Genomic DNA, 7,406 nt, shown 5'->3' with positions numbered 1-7,406 from the left:
TTACGTATCGCAGTAAGATATATGGAGGGCAGGGCTTTGGGGAAACATCAGTAACTAATGTCATGCTTGTGATCGTTGTTCCCCCGCTGTGTGCTCTGTGACTGTTGTACAGTTGAGTTCAGGCTTCTCTGCGTGGTGCCGCGTGCTGAAGTCTTGTGATCTACATACAGCGGGCCGTCCCGTACCTGTTTCTCCCATCTCTTGATTGTTTCAGTCAGTCGCTGATTCCTCTGCTGCTTGAATGTATTAAACTGATTTATTTGATGAACAATGATAAAACACGGACCTTCCAGCTAAATCAAAATGTATCTATCTGTGGATGGAAGAAGGGGGTGAGTACGTCGTCGGGTAACTCTTAGTCAAGCACAAATACAACTAAAATACTCTCTGCTGCATTTCACTGTATTATCCAACCTCTGCATTCTGCATTCTCTCTTTCTTTCTTTCTGTAGTATAAATTCCCCTCATCCACATACAGTAGAGCAGGGAGCAACACAGTCCATAATGACTTGAAGATAGTAGAGGAAGTGACCGACAGTAATGAGGGTGGCCTGTTTGCCATTTCCTAGTTTCATGGTGGTTTTTGCGGCATGTTGCATGAAGCACAAATGTTCTTGTCACTTCCATTAGGAGATAAGATTTGGAATAGTATCTATGTGATTACATTGTAGTCAGAGTTGGGTAACATTAAGTTGCTTCAGGATTGGTTAAGTCACATTCATTTGTATGGCCTTCGAATAAAAAGGCCTTGTTAAGATAAAGGCAAAGCAACTTTATTAGGTTTCGATTTGAGTCCAAACAGCAGACTGCAACTCACCAGGACTCACATGCACACGCCGACAAATGATGGATTCATCTGTTTGTGCACCACGTTATTGTTTTAAAAATGTAAATTCAGCAACCCTAGTTCAAAAAGAATTAACAAGAATGAGTCTGCAAAGTAATCATGCTATTTATTGGCAGTTTGTGACACCACAACAGAAGACCCGTTTCTTTGGCAGTCTAATGCAGTCACATGGTTTCTGTGTTTGTGGGAGAGATCCATATCATCCTGTGCAGTGACCTGCAACACCCCACTATCTCCCTTTACGACCAGCACCACTGAAAAGCCCTCAGTTCTTATTATTTACAACCAGCTGAGTGCAAAAACGGAAACAAACTAAAACTCCACCGTTAACCCTGACAAACTCTGAGTGTGTATGTTAAGATAATAATCAGGATCTATTACTCTATGGGCAATATTTAAGTGATAACAGCTGAACAGCTGTGTGTTCGTTATGTCATACTATACAATAAGATGCATCATTCTCATGGAGTACTTGCTCCATCCTGTGTAGCATTCATTACAGGAAGCAGCACACACCGAGTGCCGTTTCCCTTTAATATCCGCTTCCAGTCTCACTTCCATCAGTGAAGAATGTTCCTGCTCATTTACAGAACAAACACTGGCGTTCCATTGCAGGGTGTTGAAGTGTTTTCCTGTGATTCTCAGCTTTAGGTACAAAACTGAACTGTAGGCCAGCGGTTGACTGATGTCCTTTACCGAGGAGAGTCAGATAGAGAACAATGTTGGATCTCGTATTATACTGTACGTTCAAAACGCCTATTCGTCATATGAAATTGGAATGTAATTATACAGTATGTTCGTAATGTTTGTTTGTGACTGATTTTCTGAACGTTTGAATGTGAAAACTGTGATTTCGTGTAAAGATTCCAAAGCGTTTACTTTGAAGAATCCAAACATTTATGTTTTCCAGTGTATCGCTTCCAATATTAGTTTGACATTAGTTTGACATCTCTTGGCGATAGGAATCAGTCTTCAGCTTGTGTAAAACACACCTTAAGGAATAGCCGATCCTGACAGTTTTGACAATGCACTGTACCTCGGTGATTGTGATGCCAGTCACTCTGCAACCAACACCAGTTTTCCACAGTGAAAACAGTCAAAAAGAACCCGTTAGTAACTCACGGCTGTCATTCAGCTCCTAAAATGAAAGCCACCGAGTCCCCTGAGTGCGACCGTTACTCTGATAAGCTCTTTGAAGAAGAGTGAAGAACGACCGGCAGACTTCCTGCTTCACACGGGTCGTTCAGACCTGCTCGGTTATACGAGTGAGGGGAAGTGTGAGCCAGTGTTCATTAGCCAAACACAATTCATTTCTTTAGTCTTCTTCATGATGCAATGAGACAAACGTTTTAATAATTAATGAGATGTAATTGTTACAGAACTTTTACTATTAGTTATTGTTTTTTTTTTGTTATTTTTCAAATAAATGGCCATACTTCAAAACATATTACAGTAACAGTTTAGTAATGCTGTATGGTTTAACCCAAGGAGATGCTGTTTTTTGGAGGAAAAAATGGACATGTTGCCTAATTGGCTAATCGTTATAGAAAAGACAAATGAGTTTGGCATTTAAGGGCTACATCAGCTATTTAATATTGGCTTCCATATAGCTGGCAAAGTTGTGAGAGACAGATTTGAAAAACAACGGTCAAAATTGAAGCAATAGAGCTTGATACATCCTGACAGACATCCAAACCTCAAAGCATCCTGCGTTTCCCATGATGCAACTCACTACAGTCTTTCTGAATCCTCATGTCTCCCAAACATCTCCAGTCAGTAATGCTTTCTGATTCAAACGGTTACGTCTGTGTCAGAAACCGCTGCCTCGTTCTCTACTCCCTATATACTGTATAATAGATACTTAATCGTTTACTGAAAAGTGAGCATCATCACTGCCCAGTCTAGAGTCGCTTGGCGTCTATGAAATGCAGGGCATTGCATTGTGGGAATGTTAGTAGAAAGTAGTGTGCATGTCATAGACACTACTTCTTTTTTTTATCCCATTGTTAATTTTTTAAGGGCAAAACATGGTGGATACATTTTCCCACTCTGCATTCAGACAGTATATATAGCTCACTTTATAGTCCCTTTCCAGACAGTCTCAGTCTCAAACGTAAACTAAAGTCATCAGGGTTATTTTTAAACTTTAGAAAGCTAATTTTAGAGCCACAGATGACATTATACAATGTTTTCACAGGCCGAGTAAATTGAATTTCATGTGTAAAATCTGTGGAGTGCCCCTTTAATATCCTTAAGAGTTTTCAAGATATAACCTTTAGGACTCAATCAATTCATCATACTTAACTTAAAAAATGTAAGATTTCTTGGCATCACAATTGTGAAGCTGTTAAGAAGATGGATGTCTCTCAGAGGACATTAAGGGGGGGGTCTGATGACATATTTCATCTGGAATTATATACTGAGCAATCAATCAATCACAATCTTTAATTCCATGTTGTCCTGAATACTCTAAAGGTTATTACTCACGCAACCATCTTGGACCGAGCCTCAGCTCTCGAGGTTCTGTGCACGGGGAATAGCTGTGACTCAATCAGTCTTGAAAATGATCATTTATGGTTCAGGAGACGGACAGGTTGTTATTCATAAGTCATGGCTTCTACAGCTCAGGTGGTTTCTGAATATACTTTAGTCCCAGTTCTACCCTGAATCTAAACTGTACTGTGAAATAAAGAACATTTCAACACCACTGTGTTTACCTAAAATACAGTCAAATGTATAAAGAAAGCTGAAACTTACTAAGTATACTATATTGTACTATTTTGTATTATGTGTACACGTCAGAAAAAAAGTTACAGGAGCAGATGACCCAAATGTGATGGGGGTGTGGTATTTTACACAAATGATAGCATGGCTGCACTGATGTGTCATGAGCACATCCCAGCATCCTCTGCTCTCAGCAAACAGCACATAAATCAGTTTGTAGACCATGCTCACCGGACCCTATCATCATCTGTGTGCTCGAAGCCATTACAACTATAACCTGATTATACAAATATATATATATATATATATATATATATATATATATATATATACTTAACCCTAGTTATCATTTTGGTCTGGGGCGGTTTGCAGCCGAGTGTGAAGCGGCGGGGATGAGAGTTAGCACCTCCAAATCTGAGGCCATGGTTCTCTGCCAGAAACCGGTGGATTGCTCCCTCCAGGTGGGGACGGAGTGCCTACCTCAAGCGAAGGAGTTCAAGTATCTCGGGGTCTTGTTCACGAGTGAGGTTAAGATGGAGCGGGAGATCGACAGACGGATCGGTGCAGCTGCAGCAGTAAAGCAGGCGCTGCAGCGGACCGTCTTGGTGAAGAGGGAGCTGAGCCGGAAGGCAAAGCTCTCAATTTACCACTCGGTCTACGTTCCTACCCTCACCTATGGTCACGAACTCTGGGTCACGAACACTTTGGGAATCCCTGTATTAGGGGATTCATGAAGGAGAAGAGGCGTACATCACATATTTCACATCTGAAACGGGCTTTAAGAAGATCGTCTGCGCTGAAAGGTCAACAGACACTCTGCTGCCAGTCACAACGTGTATAAGTACACGCTTATCACACACATTTGACACATGCGGGCCGACATGCGAGTACTTTTTTGGTTTGCAATATTATAATCTCTCTGTGCTGCCATGTTGCAGACATATGGAGCTTGCTGCTCTTTGTCCTGTGTGTGTGGTGGGGGTGGGGGGGGAATGATTGAATACATGTCGACCGCAATTCTCAGGACTTGTGGCCCCCCGAGGTCTGTGTGACCTCAAATAATGCTCAGCGGAGGCTGAGACGTCAGACTGAGGGGGGGACAGGGACTTCTGGAGGAGTGGAGACGGGGGGGAGGGGCAGAGAGGTATGGGGAGAGGAAGAAAGGAGGACAGACAGACAGAGAGAGAGAGAGAGAGAGAGAGAGAGAGACAGACGGACGAAGGGAACTGGAAGGAGAGAGTTATCCTTTAAACTTCTAAATTACTCCTCTAATTCTGCACGGAGGTCTGGTCTTAGAAATCACCATGGTTACATTACCACAACAAGATGGGTGGGGTATCCCCATCCGTAGTCTCTTCCCCCACTCATTCTGGCACTCGACACACACACACACACACACGCACACACACACAAAGAGAGAAAAGCAATGTTGGAACAAAATAACTCCCAAACACACATAGAAAACATAAAACTTAAGAATCTATCTGAATCTGAAATTCAATCATCTGAGGAAATGGAGCAACTTAATGGGAAGAGCCAAAGGTGGTAAATATGGAGGGACATTATTTGATATGCCTCTCTAAGAATCATATGAGGCATATGAGAGTAGGGATCCAAAATGATTGAATTACCAAACTTATAATTCTTCCAGTGAATCAATAGACGGAGGAAACTCACAACGGTCCTTTACAAGATTAAAAAAAAAACAAGTGTTACAGACACAAGAGAGCTCAGATGAAAGGATGACTTTTCAATTAAATGGAGTGGACCTAATGGTGGCGCGTATGTGTGTGTGTGTGTGTGTGTGCAACATATCTTTATACAACGGTTGGTGTGATATCCTACGAAAAGTCATTTTTCATGCGTTTTCCAACGAAAGCCAGCAACAAATAAACTTCCATCTTCACAGGACACAACTAAGTTAGGTTTAGGAATATCGTCGTTTGGGTTAAAATAACTACAGAATCATGGAAGATGGAAGAAACAAGGCCTTCTCTGCTGGCCGAAACAGAATCACAAAGTTATAGCTATTTTATAATTTAATAATTTTTCATAAATATACTACATGTATTATAATTATTTTCCCCATTATCTTATTTTCTCATTGCACAGCTACTGTCTTCCTCAGGTGCTCTGCTTCCAGTGCAGCTTGTTTTAAGTAGAGCTTTTATCCAATCAGATTTCACCTCTGTGTCTCTAGGTAAGAACAGAGGCCCGAGGCCTGCTAGGAAGCCGTTTGCAGTTTCAGTCGTTTTTATGATATGGTGAATATTGTTCCCTCTGATGTGAATAATATTTTAATGGCCCGTGCTCTTCAGTGTGTGGATGAATACATGTTTTAGCGCCGCAGTTTTGCTGGATTGATTTGTCATGCTTTGTTGTCATATAAATATACGTGAATTTGCTCTTGTCATTGTGTTAATTACATTGATTTTGACTATATGCATTGTCCGTTAATGGCGAAGCATCCCGTCATGTGCGTATTCATGTGTCTCTTTTCTTTTACAAAGCAAGAATTATGGTCTGGAGAAATGGGGATTGTGTGGCGATTGCTTTAGCCCTGTTTGAATCAGTCGGGAACAGCTAAACGCTGCGGGGAGAGTTTTCAGCGCGTGTGCTGCTGTTGTTTTCCTGCTAAGCTAGTTTAGCATAGTCCCAGAACACACATGCATCACCAGAGTACAATGTTTTTCTTGGGTGGGTTGCCAGGTTGAGCGCAGTGGCTCCACCGAATATTTCCCTCAATTTAAGCTTCACTGCATAGTGCATTTTCCAAATGCATTAGTATTATTCAAACGTATTGGTCGGTTCGTAAGAGTGTGAAGCGGCGGGGATGAGAGTTAGCACCTCCAAATCTGGGGCCATGGTGCTCTGCCAGAAACCGGTGGATTGCTCCCTCCAGGTGGGGACGGAGTGCCTACCTCAAGCGAAGGAGTTCAAGTATCTCGGGGTCTTGTTCACGAGTGAGGGTAAGATGGAGCGGGAGACCGACAGGCGGATCGGTGCGGCTGCAGCAGTAAAGCAGGCGCTGCAGCGGACCGCCTTGGTGAAGAGGGAGCTGAGCCGGTCGGTCTACGTTCCTACCCTCACCTATGGTCACGAACTCTGGGTCGTGACCGAAAGGACAAGCTTGTGGCTACAAGCCTCCCACTGGAGGTTTTCCAGGCACGTCAAACTGGGAAGAGACCCCGGGGAAGACCCAGAACACGCTGGAGAGATTACATCTCCCAGCTGGCCTGGGAACGCCTCGGGATCCCCCAGAAAGTGCTGGAAAATGTTGCGGGGGTGAGGGTAGTCTGGGTCTGCCTGCTTGGCCTGCTGCCACCGCAACCCGACCCCGGATAAGCGGAGGAAAATGGATGGATGGATGGCGATATGAGAAATAAGTTGTTTTTTTTAAAAGAAGTGGTTCAGAAGATTCTTCTGATGGCTGGCTACAGAATGTAATTTTGTGTATTTCTGTGTGTAGCGTGAAGTGGCTACAACTTGCATTTCATTGTGCAACTCTGAAAATAAATAAACCTAAAATAATGTGTTTGATGAATAATTCAGGGGACAAGTACTGATGAGTTTTCATCTGCTCCCTATAGTCTGTAAATATTGGGCCAGTTCTTCTAGTCAGGTTGGCTTAACAGATTTTGTATGTTGGTTCAAATATGAAACATAATAAATATACGTGGCTTAAGAACTTTAGTTAAAGCAGATTTATTTAGTGTCACGGCACCTTTAAAACACTGCAGCAATTGTGTTCGACTCTAACACACACATTAGAGAACACTTTCACCGTTACACACACACACACACACACACACACACACACACACACACACACACA

This window comes from Anarrhichthys ocellatus, unplaced genomic scaffold (genome assembly GCF_004355925.1).
Source record: "Anarrhichthys ocellatus isolate YVR2014 unplaced genomic scaffold, GSC_Weel_1.0 scaffold103, whole genome shotgun sequence".
NCBI lineage: Eukaryota > Metazoa > Chordata > Actinopteri > Perciformes > Anarhichadidae > Anarrhichthys > Anarrhichthys ocellatus.
This window is presented reverse-complemented; position numbering follows the sequence as displayed.